The sequence below is a fragment of the Apis cerana genome, linkage group LG8 (genome assembly GCF_029169275.1).
Source record: "Apis cerana isolate GH-2021 linkage group LG8, AcerK_1.0, whole genome shotgun sequence".
In the NCBI taxonomy this organism is placed as follows: domain Eukaryota; kingdom Metazoa; phylum Arthropoda; class Insecta; order Hymenoptera; family Apidae; genus Apis; species Apis cerana.
This window is the reverse complement of record NC_083859.1, coordinates 10,794,878-10,813,299: the sequence shown is the minus strand read 5'-3', so window position 1 is coordinate 10,813,299 and position 18,422 is coordinate 10,794,878. Positions and strand designations below refer to the sequence as shown.

General features: G+C 34.0%; 1 long non-coding RNA gene across 1 annotated transcript in view; it reads left to right on the top strand.

Annotated features, from left to right (window-relative positions):
* LOC133666624 (uncharacterized) overlaps window positions 1-17,658 on the top strand; it is a 36,982-nt gene extending 19,324 nt beyond the window's left edge. Inside the window, exon 2 of the long non-coding RNA XR_009831009.1 lies at window positions 16,495-17,658. This is a non-coding gene — a long non-coding RNA (uncharacterized LOC133666624). The remainder of the gene's footprint in view (window positions 1-16,494) is intronic.
* Window positions 17,659-18,422: the final 764 nt, after the last annotated feature.

Here is an 18,422-nt window from a genome sequence, read left to right as displayed (position 1 = left end):
AATATCGTTCTCTATTCATATCTTATCTTTACATTTTTTTTTTATATTTATCCTATTCTCTAAAAAGTAAACAAACGATTCCAACACGGATTGTTGGAAAAGTCCACAAGTTTAGCGCTTCAAAAAGCGGTTCAAGGAAATTTTTCAAGCATTAAAAAAAAAAAAAAAGAAACGTTCGCCTCTCTCGAGTTCTTGAACCAGTCCAGAAGGTTGATTCTCTATTTTTCTTCGTTCGCCCCATGTTTACAAGCTCCTCAACCGGAATATAGCGACTGGCGCGCGCTAGTTTCTCTTCGTTTAGATGGAAAAACACCACGTGTCCGCTCCCAGCTTTTTAGATGCTTTCCGCGAACACGTTACGGATGCACAGAGAAAAATAAACCGGTGTATTCAGACGTCTCTCTTTTTATAACCGCTGACGATTGAATCGTATACAAATATTTGTTGAACACGATTTAATTACTTTTGCGAGGTGGAGGGAAGGGAAGGGAAAAAAGATTCGAAATCGTAATAATTTCATTACCGTGATATAATTTCGTGTTACGATATATAAAAATCGTTGGAGATTAAAAAGTTGTCGTTAAAATTCTTACAGAAATATCTTGGAAAGGACATGGGTCATATAATTGATAATTAAGCCAATTAGTCGAAACGACGATTGTCACGATTAATTTTACAAAATTACATCATAACAACTTTCTCGATCCAACACTTTTACCTGCAATTTTGCTTGCTGTTTCTCTATGCGTTATAACACTTTATTATATAAATTGTTTACAAAACATCGTGTTTCCTTTTTCAATATTTTTTAAAATAATAGACAGAGTACAATCGTTTCATTTGAAGAAACGAGAAAAGAAAGGATCGACCCAAAAATTTCGAAAATTCGTAAAAATTAATTTATTTCTAAACAAAATTCATTCGAGATCATAATCACGAAAATAATCGAATCGAATTTTAATAATTTTATCCACGGAAACCAGAGAATGATTTTATTAACCGAAATCGTGAATAAAATACGGAGGGGAGAGAGGGGAAAATTTGTCTAGCGATCGAGCAATCCTTATTTCAATCAAAAGTGACAAAGCCTCGGTCAGATTTGATATCCGATCATCAATGCGGAATGAAAAGGAGAGGAACTATTGTCTCCGTTCCTACGAACCTCCTGATTGAAAATTCGAAGGAAAAAGATCTCGTTGAAGATCTTGATTGCAAGAGAGTGAGAATTTACATCGACCTTTAAATGTCTCTTATTAAATATCTCGTTTCATATTTCTATACCTCGTTTCTTCAAGGTTTCGCTAACTCCTTTTTTTTCTTCAACCTTCTTTTGTTCTTTCCATGTCTTCGAAAATTTTTCATCGACCTCTTTTTTGTTTTTCGATTTGAATTGGAGACTTCCCCCCTCTTTTTTAACAAAAATTATTATTATTAAATTATACGAAGAATATTATATGGAAAAATTTTTATGAACGAATAAATTAATTTTTATTTATTCGATTTTTCGATCAAATAATATTTCTCAAAATTTTGTACTTTTGATGATACTTTTACATGGAAACTTGGATACTTTTATCTTTAACAGATGTATGTATTATGAGAATTATCTTTGCACTCGATAATCAAGACTCGTTCCATTAGATACTCGAGTTTCAAGTATTTTATTTTAATTCTTTAATTCTTACCATTATCACGCTCTGAAAAATAAAAAAATATTTGTCTTCGTCGAAACTACTGTTTTGTAAGTTTAATCAATAAACACGATCAAAATTTAACCAAACTATCCCGATAATCAAATTCCGTAAACGAGCAGACTGTGTCACTATCTTTGAAAAATTTTTTTTTTCGACGTACGATCGAAAGAGTTAAAAAAAAAAAAAACCAAGAAAATTCGTCCTCCTCCGTTCGTCCGCGAAACGAGAAACAGTGTCATCGATTTCACGCGGTATTTGGGTTAACAGAATTCAGAGACGACGCAGATCGAATAGAATATTCATCATATTCGTGAAAATCGAACTGCTGATAATAATTTCGTCAAAGTCTCGAGAATGCACGAGCCTCCTTTCCAAATTTCTGCCTATAAAGAAGGATTTAACCGTCGGCAAAACGAAATTAGATACGTTCCTTGTTCCTTCCTTATTTCACGCAATTCCCGTCCCACGAATTCCTTTCATTAAGCGAGTAGTGAATTACATTTATGTCGAAAGGAAGCACGGTTTCCAGGTTAGAGATTATATTTCGTTTAAAATCGAAGAGGAAAATGTAGCAAGATCATTGATCAACCCGCACAATTACTTATCGGGTTGTTCGGAAAGTAATTTCGTTTTTTTTCACGCCAATTTTGTTTTCACGAATTCGACAAATTCAATCTCGTAGAAATTTCTCGAGTTTATTCATCGATTTGCTTTGATGCCTTTATTTTGTCTTCGTCAGCTTCGACTGATGTTCCATAACATAGCACATCTTTAATATCGAAATTGTCCGAAAATCACGTATAAAAAAACACAACCGCACATAATCGAACGAATCTTTCTTATAAACAAACCATGAAATACTAATTCTCGAAATATAGTAATAACAACACGGTTTAGAGTGAAGTTGGCTGGATAAATGTTCGACTAGCGACGCTCGTGTGAAAAAACGAAACTATATATATATACACATTCGATATCTGTCGAACAGGTGATATGATTCTGTGTAGCAGCCACGTAGAAACGAGTTTTGTGTAGGTCAAGTTCAAATTAGAAAAGTTTTTGATTTACGTGTAAAGTTGGCGAATTTATCGAGATATAAATTTAATTGAGAAATCCTGGTTCGAATGGTACTTGCGAGAAAAATATTTCGAGACGTGGTAGAACATTAACCACTCTCTACGCGAAAATACGCGACTTAATTACACGAACTGGGGATTTCCCGCGTTCCACTTCCTCTGTGATGGTATTCATGGCGCGATTGCACGGCTCCATTAACTTCTCTGCGAGAGGCACGTTGACCATCCTGTTACCCACGTAATTCCATTAAACGGTAATAGTCATCGAGTTTGTCGATAGGTCGTTTCGAATACAGAAAAGACTTTCTTCTTGCAAATCTTTATACTATATTGAATTATACGTATTTATTTGTCGAAAATTCTTATTTTTATTATTAATCCTTAAAAGTATGTTATGTATATCTAAAAATAAAATTGTACTTGTTTTTGCACGGTTATTTGACATCTGATATTACTATTTACTATCTTTGGATTTTATTACATAGCCACGTATCAATAACAATAATATTTTGAAGTTGATGTTAATATTAATATTATGTTTCACTATTATACAGAGAATATTCTATTCTACTTTTATACTTTTGAATAAATTAAGTTCAAAGAATTAAAGATTCTACGAGATACAATAAAGATAGATGATTTGTAGAGATGTAAGAGATACGAATATTTCTGGTAAGAAAAAAAAAAGAGAGAAAGGGAAGGAAATAAAATATAAGAGAGAGCTTCGATAATTCGAGCGGCAATCGCTTTGCATATTCTAGTTTCTAAATATCAACCGACCTTCTTTCCTTCGAGGTTAAACGAGGTCGCTCTCCCTCCCCCGCCTCCTCGACCTTCATCCCCCGATCCGGCTGCGTCTTTCACCCCTTTCGTCACTTCGCCTAGCTAGTGACGCGTTAATTAACAATTTCGAATTCACTTCCGTGCGAATCGATTGTTCTCGAATCGATCGTCGGATTCTACCGCGCAATCCACGCCACCCCCACGATCCACGGGGGATGATTTGTTCCTTCTGTGACCGAGTAGATATTCATCCGTAGAATGAAATAACGGCACGATTTTGGTTTTTCATGGTTTTTTGAATTACGAATTACTTTTCTTTTTTTTGCTTCGATCGATGAAATGGCGGGAATTTTGAAAATTCGGAACGTTTCGTTATTCGTTCAATTTGCTTTTTGAACGAAATTTTGCTCGCTTGTTGCGGGAGAATTGGTAGTTAATTTCTCACGCTTCAAAGCATTGGAAAAATGGAAATGCGAAAAAGGGGTATTTTTTTTTTTTGCGATTTAAATATTTTTCTTTCTTTCCCTCCTTTTTTTTTTTTTGAATGGAAATTTGAACAGTATCATACATACCACATTGCCACATTTATGGATTGTTTATAGGTCGTTAATTCTTTATTGCACGCGGTCGCGCGCCAAGTTATTCGTGGGTTGATTAAAATTTGCAGTTGTCACAGGTGTTTTAAAGGATATAGAGCAACACATGAAATTACTCTTTGTTGCATATTGTTGAAATATTCCACCTGTTCGTTCCGCCTTTGCCGATATTTCTCCAATTTTCCTCTTTTCCAACAAATTTACAAATCCAGTAACCGAGATCATATTGGAACACGAACAAACATTGAATATTGAATAATTCATAAGTGCGCGCTCATATTTCTTTTTTTTTTCAACTTGCGCGAAAATGCGCAAAATATATAATTCAATATAAAATTTTGACAAATAGTTTAAAACTGTGAAAAGCATCAGCGAATTTTTTTTAACTTTCATCTAATTTTCTCGAAATTACATTTCCAAATTATACACAGAAAAAGAGGGAGAGAACTTCTTCAGGTTTCCAAGAAACGGAAGCGGAGGAAGATTAAAGAAAAAAGAGAAAAAAGAATTTATGAAACGTTCGATATACACTCCATGTCCACGGAGAAGAAAAAGATCTTGGATATCGTCGTTTTCCGCCTCAAGCGAACGCACCAAGATGACGTGAGCCGATACAAGCCGAGAAAAATTCCACATAACTCTCTCGAGTCCTGTGTATCGTCCTTTGCGTATTTCTTTCCCTTTTTTTTCTTTTTATTGTCGACGTTGCACATTATTCTTCTTTTTCTTCTTCCTCCCTTTCGTGTCGACGCAGCATGCAAATAATTTTGCAATAAATTCCTGTTTCGCGAGGAATATGCATCCTTTTCAAACCTGAATCTTCACGCCAACGTTTTAAAATTGTTTAGTGGCCCCTTTACGAGGGACGTTTGTTCGCCATCTGGATCATTCCAGGTCAAAAGGGAGGGGAGAGTCGTCGTGTATGGAATAAAATTGGAGAAATTGAAGATCATCCTCTTCTCTGTCGATCGATCGATGTTAACGATGGGAAGTTATTAAAATAATAATAATAATAGGAGATAATCTTGGAAAATGGAAAACGAGATCGTATAATAATTGTTATTATTCGAGGATTTTATTCGAAATTTTCGAAATTATTCGTTTCAACTTTTCTCAAGTGCGAGAATACGCAAAATGCCAATCAAGAACAATGAAATAATCCGATCCTATCTGGATGATTGAAGTAATTGGAATAATTAACAAGGATAATCAGAATAACAATTCGATTTAAATTTATTGTTACGCCTCATTTGCATAATGTATATAGCGATTTAACGTTATTTCAGGAAGGAATCACCGTATTGGCCAGACTTTTGATCTTTCTTTTATCTCACTAATTCACGATTGTGCAAATTGACAAACCATCTTGCCATCCTTCTTCCGACTTTTCTTATCCCCTTGTTCACGATGGATCGACACGTCGTCGTCGTAAATACTTGGACACCCTTCGTCCAATGAGATCCATTTATCTCCGATTTCCAATTATCTATTTTGCCAACGATTTAACTCATTCCCTCCTCTCTAGGAATAATCTCGATTTCATTAACCATCCGCCAGTCTGTGCGGTGTAAAATTATTCCCGATTGGAACTTGGAACTTGAGTGATATTTGGAGGTTCCTTCTTCCTTTTGGATTATTCGCGACTTCGAATCGAATTTCGATCGATAATTTTTACCGATGGATCAGTTTTTTGGTTCGTGTCCAGGTTAGAGTCCAGTTCCTTTTTCTATATTTTCTTTCTTTGTGGTAATTATTATATTAATTACATTACATTATATTGTATTATGATTGTTAATTTATTATTAATTCATTAACAATTTGTTAAATCATTGTTTTTTGTTAATTTTCCTTTAGCTTTCTATTTAGTTAAATTCCTAGTTTCTATCAGATTTCATGTTCTTTTTCTTCTTCTTTTCAATCTAGTTGGGTTTTGAAGTTTTACTCAGGGATCAGGCGAGGATCAGGTTGGATAATTGGATTCAGCTTTTGATTTTGGATTCCGTGCTGATTAGGTTTACATCGAATTTGTGCATTCGTGTAAGATTCGGAGAGTTTCCTTCTCCTCCTCCCCTTCTCCTAACGATTTTAATAACATTCCACGTGTATCGTTAATTTCCAACTTGATCGATACACCAATCTTAAAACTGAGATCGAGTTTTGTTAACTTTTTGAATCGATGATCAGATTAAAATCGTGCCACGGGTTGTCCAGAATTTTCCATCATTTTTCAATCTCGTACTCGAACTTTGCAATATCGGTTTTTGTATATGCATTTGAATATCTCGAAATTGTACGGTGTTTGGAAACATTCCAATCAGCCCACGTCTCGAGGCTTTATAAACTCGTACAATCTTTTAACTACGAAGTTTTTTAAACCGAATAGCAAGTTAAGTAAACTTTAAGCGTTTTAGAATTCCGGAACTTTTCTACTTTAAACTTTGTGCAGCTCTTTCCATTGTGAAACTTGGAAATTTCTGATTTCTATCCCCTGATATTATTGAACTTTGAAAAATTCTTCAAGGACCAAGACGAATCCGTACTTTGACCCCATCACCCTTGATTTCTCTTGTTTCAGTTCTAATTTAACTCTACTCTTTATTTCTCAGAGCTATACGAAGTATTATATTACGTTTCTTACATCCAATGACGAATGAACATCCTCAAAGTTTCTCCGCTTTTTTCTTAACTATACTTGTTTTTCCAATATTTTTTTTTTTTCGAATTTCTTATTTATAAACTTCGAACATCAAATTTCCAAAAGTTTTCAAGTATTGAAACTTGAAATTTTTACCTCTTACCTGCTTTACGATCCAACTCTTCCATCCAACTTAACCTATTTCTTCGGAGTTTTAGGTTAGGTTTTTTAACGTCGTCGAGCCGTCACGAGCCTCTATTCTTTGGATTTCGTTCGAACCTCGATCGACATCCTGTTTTTTCTCCACTCCAGCCTACTCTTCACCGCGGCAAAACTAATGGCTTAAATTAAAGCTTGTCGTGAAAGGACGTCAAATTTACTCAAGCGAATCTCGCCAGCGAAGAACGAATTAATGACCCTCCTTTCATCAAATATGTAATGTCACGTAGGATCCCTAAACATTACCAACTATTTTTCCTCTTTTCTTTTCTCACTTATTTTTAGATTCAAGAGATCGATGTTACCTACTTTTCTTTCAATTAAAACTGTTATACTGTTATTTTTGCTAATAAATCCCTAGATTATCTAGGGGAAACTAGATCAAAGTTTTCCTCGAAACTTTGAGGCATTGAAACCTCGAAAGTTCGAAAGTACGAGACAAGAGAAATTTTTAGATTGAATATATTTTTGTTTCTGTTCGAATTAATCTTAAAATTTTAAATCATATTGTTATAAGAAATTTACAATAATTGTTCGAATCGACTCAAATCTTTTTCTTAAATCAGAGACATAATTTTTATGATATTTTTATTTATTGATCACATAGTATTGCAAATTATTATGCTATAACCTATCAGATTTTAAAAATCTCAAGACACAAGAGAAATATATTAAGATTAAGAGTTTAAATTCTATCAAAAATCATTACATCTGATTAATTTCAATGAAAAATAGTTCTTTGTGATATATTTACTTTCCTCTTTTGTCTTTTTGTCTTGGCACAGAGGAAGCAAAGGTCGTTTCAGAAATAGCACGACATGTTTTTAATATACAACAATATTTTTTCGATGCCAATTCTAAAATTTTTGTTGAAAATAAAAAAAAAAGAAATAATGAAAACTTTTGACAGATTAACTTCGAAGACATTTGTAATTGTGTCATAAAATTTTTTATATAAGTATACATATTTTTATAGACATTTGTTACTTTAAACGACATAAATGTTCCCACTCATTATCACGAACCAAATCGTGACGAAAGACGAACGTTGTTAATAATTTTCCTTTAATTTTATTCTTCCGTTGAAAAAAATTATTATTTTAGAATGAGATACGCGACATCGAAGGAAGAGTGAAATTCAAAACTCGAGACGTGAACGAAAAGTGTGGATATTTAAGGAATATTTTGCGCCAGGTTTGGTGGAGAAAATATCCAGACCGAAGACAAAACTTAACATGGCGTATACGTGACGCACGTTCAGATAGCTTTTTACGATAAGGTTTTTGCTGAAAACGTTGAAATATAAATGTCACGAGAAATAATAATAATAAGACGAATTTTTGGTCGAATTTTTAATTGAAAATTTTGATCCAATGTTTAATCGAAAAATGTTTGATCCATCGTTAAAAATTTTTCCTTCCGCATTTTCATTTTTTTTTTTTATGCGTATAGAATTCATCATTCTCGCGAGATTTTTTGATAAAGCTGATTTCTTTTCCAGTCACCAACCAGGCCATTTAGTTAAGTTAGTCTGTCATTGGGACAGAGAATAAAAAAAAAAAAAAAAAAAAGGAAAAAGAAGGGAGAAAAATATTCAGATTTACGATCGTGATAAAATTTTATTTTCATACCACATGGTACATGGCATGGAATTAACTTCGTGAAATATTGTAACACGGTAATATATCGATTCGTGTAGCGTATAATACACATCTAATGGTTTCATCTTCATCCCTCACGTAAATGTTCGGCTTATGTTATCGGTACATGCACTCACGCATCGTCGACCATGGAGAATATCAAGCTTACGTACACGAGCTGAGAAATGGATTATATATACATATACCACGTAAATTAATTGCAAAAGTTTAGTTTGTAATTAGATGCAAATTTATATCTTTTCTATTTATTCGTTAATTAGAAGATAAGATCAACCGATCTTTTTCCTGGACGTCATTCGAAGTAAAAAAAAAAAAGAGATTGCAACGAGATTAAAAATAATAATAAAAAAATATCGAAGTTATCGCAAATTAAATATTTTTTCTCGTAAAATTTAAGGAACTTGAATCACACTTTTCTTCATTATTAAATTTATCGCGATGAATTTGAGAAACTTTTTTTTATTTTTACATCAATGCGTCCCAACAGTGCGAAATTTATATTTTCTCGTTATATTTTCGCGTTAATAAAGTTGTCATAATTAATCGTCTTCTTTCTTATTTCTTCTTTCGAAGAGAATGAAAAGAAGAATTTCTTCTTACGCCCCTCGTTCTCCCCCATCAAGAAATGTTGCTAACAAATTTCACGAAGTATATTCCATTGCTTTTCCTTTCGCGTAATAATAATAATTTTATTATGAGATTAAAGAACTTCGTTACATCCAACGCGTTTGCATCAATCTTGATATTCTCTGTATCTCTTCCTTCGAGTAATTATGTCTCTCAACGAATAAAGTTTTTTCCCCGACTGAACTGTCTTTACAATTATTTTTAATTTCTTTTTCGGAATTTGCGAATGAAATTTAAAATGAAAAAATTCGTCGCGTTTACAAATTTTGGAATGTTATTAATTACTTGGAAGCACAACAATTTAGCAATTAATTTAATTGATAAAAATTCTACGCAATCACAAACAGGTAATCGATACAGAATTAATTAATAAATAAATTTTGAGATAATTAATTGCAATTTTAATAAACATTTCGAATTGTATATTTATCCGAAATGATTCCTGAAAATTTGCTAATTATTTTCGTAAATAAATTTCGGAAGGGAGAAAAGTTAATCGGACGAACGAACGAGAATCGTAATCGCATCTAACATCTCTCGTTATTAAAAATGTCAGAAGGGAGTTTCTGTTCGTTGATCATCGCAATTCGAAGCTTTCGCTCTGAATTATTTTCGAGATAATGGATCACCAAGCGAAGGGTCCACCCACCCTCTTAGAGAGCGTTCCCTACCCTCGTGAAAATCTTTACGACACGGAAGACTTTTCCCCCCTCTTTATTTTTCTTTTTCTTTTATATTTCTATCTCGAGACACTCTTTCTTTGTAGTTCAGAGATACAAGTTCTCACCATCGATGTCCTTTCGACTGAAACATTTCACGTGGAAAAAAAGGTATACTGCTATCCTGGGACGGTTTTCGAGTACTAGAAATATTTGCATCACTGCTTTTTTTTTCACTTAATTTGAATTAATTCAAATTAAGGTCACTTTGACCTTGATTCTCTTTGGATATTATTAGCTACGATCTTTTTCCTCCACCTTCTATTTTTTTTCCTTCTTTTATTGCTATTTTTGGATCGACAGATTAGGTTAAGTTTAGTTTTCACTTGAATATTTATTATTGTTAGGATAATCTTTTTCTTCAACTTTTATGTTCATTTTCCCCTTTATTTATATTTTTGAATCAACGGATTAAGTTTAGATTAGGTTAAATTTACTGTTTACTTTTCACTTGGAATTTTAATTATTGTCAGGATAATATTTCTTGATTTCTTTATTTTGTTCTATTTTTGGGTTAATTTTTCATTTGGATATTTATTATCGTTAGGATAATCTTTTTTCGTTTTCTTCATCTTTTATATTCATTTTCCCCTTTATTTATATTTTTGGATCAAATTAAATTTAGATTAGGTTAAGTTTACTGTTTTTACTTGGACATTAATTATCGTTAAATTTTTTTTTCATTTTTTTCTACACATACACCTTCTTCTTCATCTTTATTGTATCTCATATTTTTGATCAACAGATTAAATTTAAACTAGATTAAGTTTACTTTTCACTTGGAACTTATTTATTATTGTCAGGATAATATTTCTTGTTTTCTTTATTTTGTTCTATTTTTGGATTGAATTGGGTTAATTTTTCATTTAGATATTTATTATCGTTAGGATAATCTTTTTCTTCAACTTTTACGTTCCTTTTTCCCTTTATTTCTATTTTTCAAACAACAGATTAAGTTTAGATTAGGTTGAATTTACTGTTTTCACTTGGACATTAATTATAGTTAAAATTTTTTTTCATTTTTTTCTACACCTACACCTTCTTCTTCGTCCTTATTGTATCTCCATTCTTGGATCAACAGGTTAATTTAGATCATAATTTTTGCTTGGACATGAATTATCGTTACAATCTTTTTCCTTTTTCTTCTCTTTCTATGCTCCTTCCCCACCCCCCTCCCCTTTTCATCTTGCTCTATCCTTAGATCAACAAATTAATCTAGATCAGATTGAGGTTTCACTGTGCTTACACTCGGACATTAATCGTCGTTAAGATTCTTTCTTTCTTCCCTTTTCATCCATTCCTCTTTGTCCTTATCGTGTTTCGTTCCATTCTCGGATCAACAGATTAACTTTAGATTAGCTTAAATTTCTTGCTCTCCCACATCGTTCGACATCGATTTTCTCCGCCTCTCCCTTTGCCATTTCGTTCCATTTTTAAATCAACACACAGAAGAAGGAACGAATACATTCCAGATCTGCCATAATTTAATTATCCTCCTTCTTTTTTCCAACCATCCTCGTTTTTCTTCTTCGCAAATTTTCGCCTCGAAAACGGATCGATCTCGATCTCGTTCGAAAAAAATTCGAAATCGAAGAGTCGTTCCCTGTTTTTCCCTTTCTTTCTTTCTTTCTTTCTTTCTTTTCCAAAACGGAAATGATAGCGTGGCGCGAGAATCATTTGGGGGAGAAATTGGGCGAATAGTTTGTCGGCACGCGAAAAAGGGGGATTCGATCGAAACGAATGAACGATCAGAGTGGTGGTGGCTCTCCTTGTCGTTTAAAACGATACGCCGGGTTTTCCTCCCTCCCCCTCTCGATCAACCGGCCGACAAATGCAATTAGCCGAGGATATTTCGATTTCGAAAAGTTTTTCTCTCGACGTTGCTTTCTTCTCTCTTTTTTGAAACAGCGAATCGAGGACAATCTCTCTCTCCCTCTTTCTCCTCCTCCTCAGTGTCGCTGTGGTTTTTCTAGTGTTTACAGGAAATCGATTCTCGAAAAACGATTATTTCGAAAATTGGGGAGGAGGGAAATATGGTTCTTTTTTTTTGCGATTCGTTTGCGCGAAATCGTTTGGAAAATGATTTTTCGGAAGAGGAGAGGGGGGATGGGCGGAGAGAGATGATATTTGACGGACGAAATAGAATTTTCGATTTACGGTGAATCGAAAATATCCACAATATTTATTTCTAACTCCCTTTTCAAACGCTTTTCAATTTTGTTAGCCATGAATGGCGCTGCTCTTCGGTTGTTCTTTATTTGTTATAGATATTGAGTTGGAACGTAATTATATACAAAGTCGACAAGATTCTAATTAAGTCTTTTTAGAAGGAAGATTTTCTTTTTAGAGGTTGTTTAATTGTCGAAGAGGAGAAATTCGAGTTGGCCAAGAATATGTTGTTACGCTCTTCGTGTATCGATGTACATCGAATTCTTCATCAATTTCCCGACCTTTTTATATCTCGGATAGATTTTAATAGGCTTCTGTTAAAACAGCTTGATTTAATTAGCTTAAGATAGATCTTGCACCCTGTTTAATAATTAAACGGTTGATTATAATTAACGGCGCGCAGTGATCATTCCTCGCCAACTTTTTATTAAAAAAGTTTTTTTATTCTTCTTCATTTCATAGAATAACCGCCGGAGAAGAGTTATTCCATTATCTCAAACTTTTCGAGCGAACCGCATTACTTCTTAAAATCCTTTCTCGCGTTTAAACGAAGATACAACAATGTCTATAAAAAAAGAAAAAAAAAAAAAAAAGAAGAAAAAAGAGGAGAGAGAGAAAATCACGTAACAAATTCGTCGAATACCGTTCATAAAATCCGAAGGGGAGTAGAGAAGAATAATGCGAGGCAACGCCGGAACGTAACTGCAACCGGAACTTGTAATCCGGAATAAGATGGAATGGTGCTTTTCGAGAAATAAAATTCCAGTATTTCGAAAGGCGTGACTTTTAAACGAGCCGTAATTTCTTTAATGTTTAATCTCCGGCTTTAGAGAGAAAAAATAAAAGAAAAAAGGAAAAACTTTATTAGACACATATATCGTGTCGGTTTCTCGGTGATCAAGAACGATATTGGCCACTAAAAGGGGAGAGGGATTTGTATTAGAAATTCTATCTTGGCATGAAATGAAATACAACGAAACGGTACGATATTCGAGAAACTGAAACTGGTCAATTGCTCTTGCTGTCTAGCAAAAAAAAAAAAAAGGCATAGCAAAATTTTCACTCTTCATGTCCAATATAATTTCTGAAAATCAATGATCAATGAGAATTTTAGGAATATCGAATTAGGAAGGTTAGGTTACAAGGGTTAGGTTAAGTTAGGTAGATATTTTCCAATATTCGATAATGAAAAGTAACTCTTGAAAATCAATTGTCCAGAGTTTTAGCGAGTTGTAGAATCGAGAATTTTTGATATTGGGGATACGAATTAGAATGACAATGTCCAATAATGAAAAGTCCTGTGAAAGTTAGAAAGGTGAGGTTAGATCAGATAAACATTTTCCAATAATGAAAAGTAATTCTTGAGAATCGATTGTCGAGAGTTTCAGCAAGTTGTAGAATCGAGAATTTTGATATTGAGGAAATGTCAACGACAAGTTAGAAAGATAAATAGACATTCTCCAATAATAAAAAGTAATAAAAAGTGACTCCTGTGAAAGTTTTAGTAGGGATATCGATATCGAGTTAGAAAGATTAGATTAGATAGGCATTCTTCAATGTTTAATGATGAAAAGTAGGTTAGATTAGGTTAGGTAGACATTTTCCTTTATCCAATAATGAAAAATAATTCCTGCAACTTGTAGAATCGAGAATTTTTGATATTAGGAATACGAGTTGGAAAGACAAATAGACACTCCAATGTCCAATAATGAAAAGTCCTGTGAAAGTTAGAAAAGTGAGGTTAGATCGGATAAACATTTTCCAATAATGAAAAGTAATTCTTGAGAATCAATTGTCGAGAGTTTCAGCAGACATATTGAAATCGAGCTAAGAAGATTAGGTTAGGTAGACGTTTTCCAATAATTCCTGCAAGTAGAATCGAGAATTTTTGATATTGGGGACACGAGTGACAAGTTAGAAAGACAAATAGACACTCTCCAATGTCCAATAATGAAAAGTGATTCCTATGAAAGTGTTTTACTGGGAATATCGATATCGAGTTAGAAAAGTTAGGTTAGGTTAGGCAGACATTTCCCAATATCCAATAACGTAAACTAATTCGCAGAATTTTGATTTTGAAGATCGTATGAGCGAGTTGGAAAGAAATTCAGCTAATTGTTCTTGTCACCGTCCATTTTCTGATTAGAACTATATTGGCAATATCGAAAGTGTAACTCACGAGTGATGACACGATAATAAAGAATAAGATTGCGACGCCGTGAAGGCGGACGCCAGTATGAAGAAGGCTTGATTGAGAGCAATTTAATGGCGACTATCCTCGACATGGCATTTCGATGCGCTTATTGCTCGTTTACCGCCAATTGATTCGATGTCGTAACCTTCGTATCATTTTCTTTTACGGTGCATCGTTTGCGAGATAGTCTGTCACCGGATACCTCGCTGTCGTGTCTCGACCCAATCCTTTCGTAGCTTCGATTAAATCTATCCATCTTTAAAAAGAATCTGAGAATCGACAAATAATTATTTCCATGATAAATAAATCTCTTGTTTATTTATCTATCGAATCCTCCTTCCTCTTTCAACCTCGATCGAGATATTTGTCTCGAGAAAGGGGATAAAAGTTTCTTATTACGGTGTCTTATTTCTGATTGATCACGTGACATTGATGTACGACGTAATCGCGTTATCCTCTCCATGTTTGTTCAATTTTATAGACAATCAAATTAGAGCGTTAAACCAATAATATTCGATTCCAATGCTCGCGAAAACAGGATACATCCATCGAGCTTTCAAGAAGTTTAGACAGTAAAGGGAAGGTATTTCGGATACTAATCGTTCGAGGTCCAATATTCTGCACCCTCGAATGCAAACCCAGGTTAAATCCTGGCTGCGATAACGGTGTTCGTTTTAAATTCACGAGGAGTGACGAGAAGGGAAAAAAAAGAAACACAATTCGCCATTTTTTCTGTCTCTCCGCAGTGCGCCATCGCTCCCAACTTTTCATTCCCAACAGGATTTTGTAAAAAATTAACATTTATCGACTCGTTGTAAATAATAATTTATTTCGATGTTTAATATTGGGATTAATTAACGTCGAATTCTGGTGATTGGAAATTGAAAGAAGTATTCAGAGGGTGAATAAAGTCACGCGATCGAAATTAAAGGAAAAACGAGTTAATTCTCAAAGTTGTTTTCACTTAGTATTCATTTATTCATGAAAAATCTTCTCGTTATCAACTTTACAGTATAGTTTCGCATAATAAAGTGGCGGCACATTTTCACATTTTCTGTGAAAATAAACAATCCTTATAGCTGACGTTAATGGATATCGTCTCGTGTTTCAGAACATATATATATATACATAAATTTAATATTCTCAATTTGTCAATAATTGTACTATTTGCAATAATTCATTTAATCCAAACGAGCAAACATTTCAAAACTGCTTTCACGTATTTTCTCAATAAATCTCACATAAAACGATTTCCCTTTTCAATTCAGGGATCGACAGAAACTCGATAAATCGACCCACCAATATCTCTTAACCAATAATCTTGAATCCACTGCTCGATACTCCACGCTCTCTTTTCGCATCATTCATACTCCATGTCATTCTTTTTCGAATTCTCTTCTCAATTCTCACAAAGATAACACTCTAATACCTAACCTCGAACAAATCGAATTCAGAATTAATGCACACATTCGTCGAAACTTTTCTCCTTCGAATCTCGGTCTGATCTAGTCAAGCTATAGTAGATCCTGGGCTGGAATTCAACCACTTGTTGAGGTGTTAAGTTTCTGGTTACAAGTAGGGAGGAATCCTCCCTTATTTCAATCTCCCTCTTTCGAACAACGTCCATTTCGTTGAAAGAAAAGTTAACAGGGATGAGTGGACAAAGTCCAGAGATCGAACAATAAAAGCTTTCATCCACTTCAAAATCTTTAAAGCTTGACCAAGCTTTCTTTTGTGAAGAATCTTTTTCCTTATTCCTTTCTCCATCTCTGAGAGAGATTTCTTCTTCCCTTTTTCTTTTCTTCTTTCCAATCCTGGCCACCCATTATGCAAACGTTACGAGAGCTTAAGCTGTATAAGCTTGGTTGGACAATCGATTAGGTTAGGTTAGAGCTTCGTATTGGCTTATGGCAAGGATTATTTTGAGATGAGAGCGAGGAATCTTAGAGCTGTGATTAGTTTGGATTAAGCGTTTGTCACGTTTCGATCCATTAAATGGATATATATGGAGAATATTTATTATTGGAAGTAAAAGTGTCACCAGCTTTTACAGCAGCAGGTCTACAGAGGCACGAAAAATTCTCGAAAGGTTCATAGTTAAGCGTGGTTCTACGATTTCAGATCGCGAAACAGATGCCTGTTCAAGTGGAAGTGGAAGAGGAGGAGAATGATCCAATGATGGTGGAAAATTTTACGAGTTCAAAGTGATCAGCGCTGAATGTTAATTGGGTTTTAAAAATTATGATCGAAATTACGAGGGTTATGCGAATTAAAGAATAAAATTGTAAATATCGATCGAAAGATCGTAGCGTGATATTTTTCTCTTCTTTTAAAAATCTTTAATAAATAATCTATTAAATGTAAAAAAAAATATTTACCTCTCGTGGATATAAATAAAATTTTTAAAGAGATATATATATATATATAATTAAATAAATTTAAAATATTCTTAACGCTTAATTCTCAAATTATTAGATTAAACGATCTACTACTTTTTCCTCTTTAAAAATTTTTCATCGGTATATTCGAGTTTTCTCCGGAGGACCAAGGAATTTCGCTTTTTTTACTTATCACGATTTTAAAACGTTTTTACTAGCAACACTTCGAAACGAGAGCAAACGTAGCAACGGTTAGATTAGAGCTGGGATTCACGATATTATCGAGAGTGGAGAGTAGTAGGAAAAACTTCGAGTCCAACACATTGACAGAAAAATTTTAAATTTTTCTAAAAACTCCTATTAACCATAGAATTTAACTTGATCGGTCAATTTATCTTAATTTCTCGCCGCTTGGGGCCAAAATAATATAGATAGAAGCTAAGAACGAGGAATATTGTTACTCTCATCGGTAGAAATTAAATTTGTGCTATTAAAAACGAAAATAAGAAACATCGAACGAAGAAAGTGACGGTAGTCAAGATAATACGGCGCTTGAATGCAAATCGGAGGATCTTCGGTTCGAATCTCAAAAGAGATAAAAAATATTTTTTAATGAAAAAACTTACTTCGAATGTGATTTTTAAGTTAATAGTGACGAAATGAATATCAAAAATTGAAAAAAAATACTAAATTTGATAAAAAAAGAAATTTCAAAAGTGTTAATAGATGAGATAGAAAGAAATTACAAAGGGAAAAGTGATGAAAATAAAGAAAATGAAAAATTCAAAAAGTGAAATAAAAAGATGAAAACATATCAATAAAATGTATTTGTGGAAATCGATTTCTAAAATTGAAAATAATTAGAAAAATATTTCTTATAAAATTAGAAAGAGAAAAACCACAAGAGTACACATAGAGCTAAACAGAAAAATTAATTTCAATAAAACTACGTAGCTACAGAATAATACACCCAAATATATGAAAGAAGTAAAAATCGAATAATTTTCAGTGTCAATTAAAAGAATCCTAGATAGAGAGGATGAAACTTATCCAAACTTTTAAAACGTGTTAAGAATTACATTTGAAAATTTAATTCTACACTAGAAAAAGTTTCAAAAGTGCAAGGAACTAACAAAGTTGAAAGAACAGAAGAAAAACTGGTAGAGGTATGGTTGGCCGAGGTGTTTACAAGATTTTTAACGACATGGAGCGAAAGTTGCCGAAGAAAGCGTGTCTCTTCGAGAAGAACCGTTGACGAAAAAAAACTTTCTTACCAGAGTCAAGCTTGAATCCCACGGGTGTGTCCATTTTTCATGCATTTCTAAATCTTTTCTTTCTCGAGAATTCCTCTCTTGAGAAGGGAACGGTGAATGATATAGAAAAGGGAAGAAGGAATAGCTGGACTGGAAAGGGAGGAAAGATGATGAAGTGCGACGACAGGAAGCGCGAAATGTTCTCGAGGAGGGCGTGTAGCGAGAGTGGACCCCATCCAGGAATTCCGGGGGGGACCGGAAGCGGGCCTGGCGGCGGCGGCGGTCATCTCTGGGGAAAGAGGAACCAGGGACGTACCTCGGCGCCTGTCGTGGGCCACGCTAGGGCCCCCGCCATCATTCTCAGGACCAGAAGAAGCTGGCCTGTCGCCCCTACGCACTGCAGAAGGTAGGAATTTCG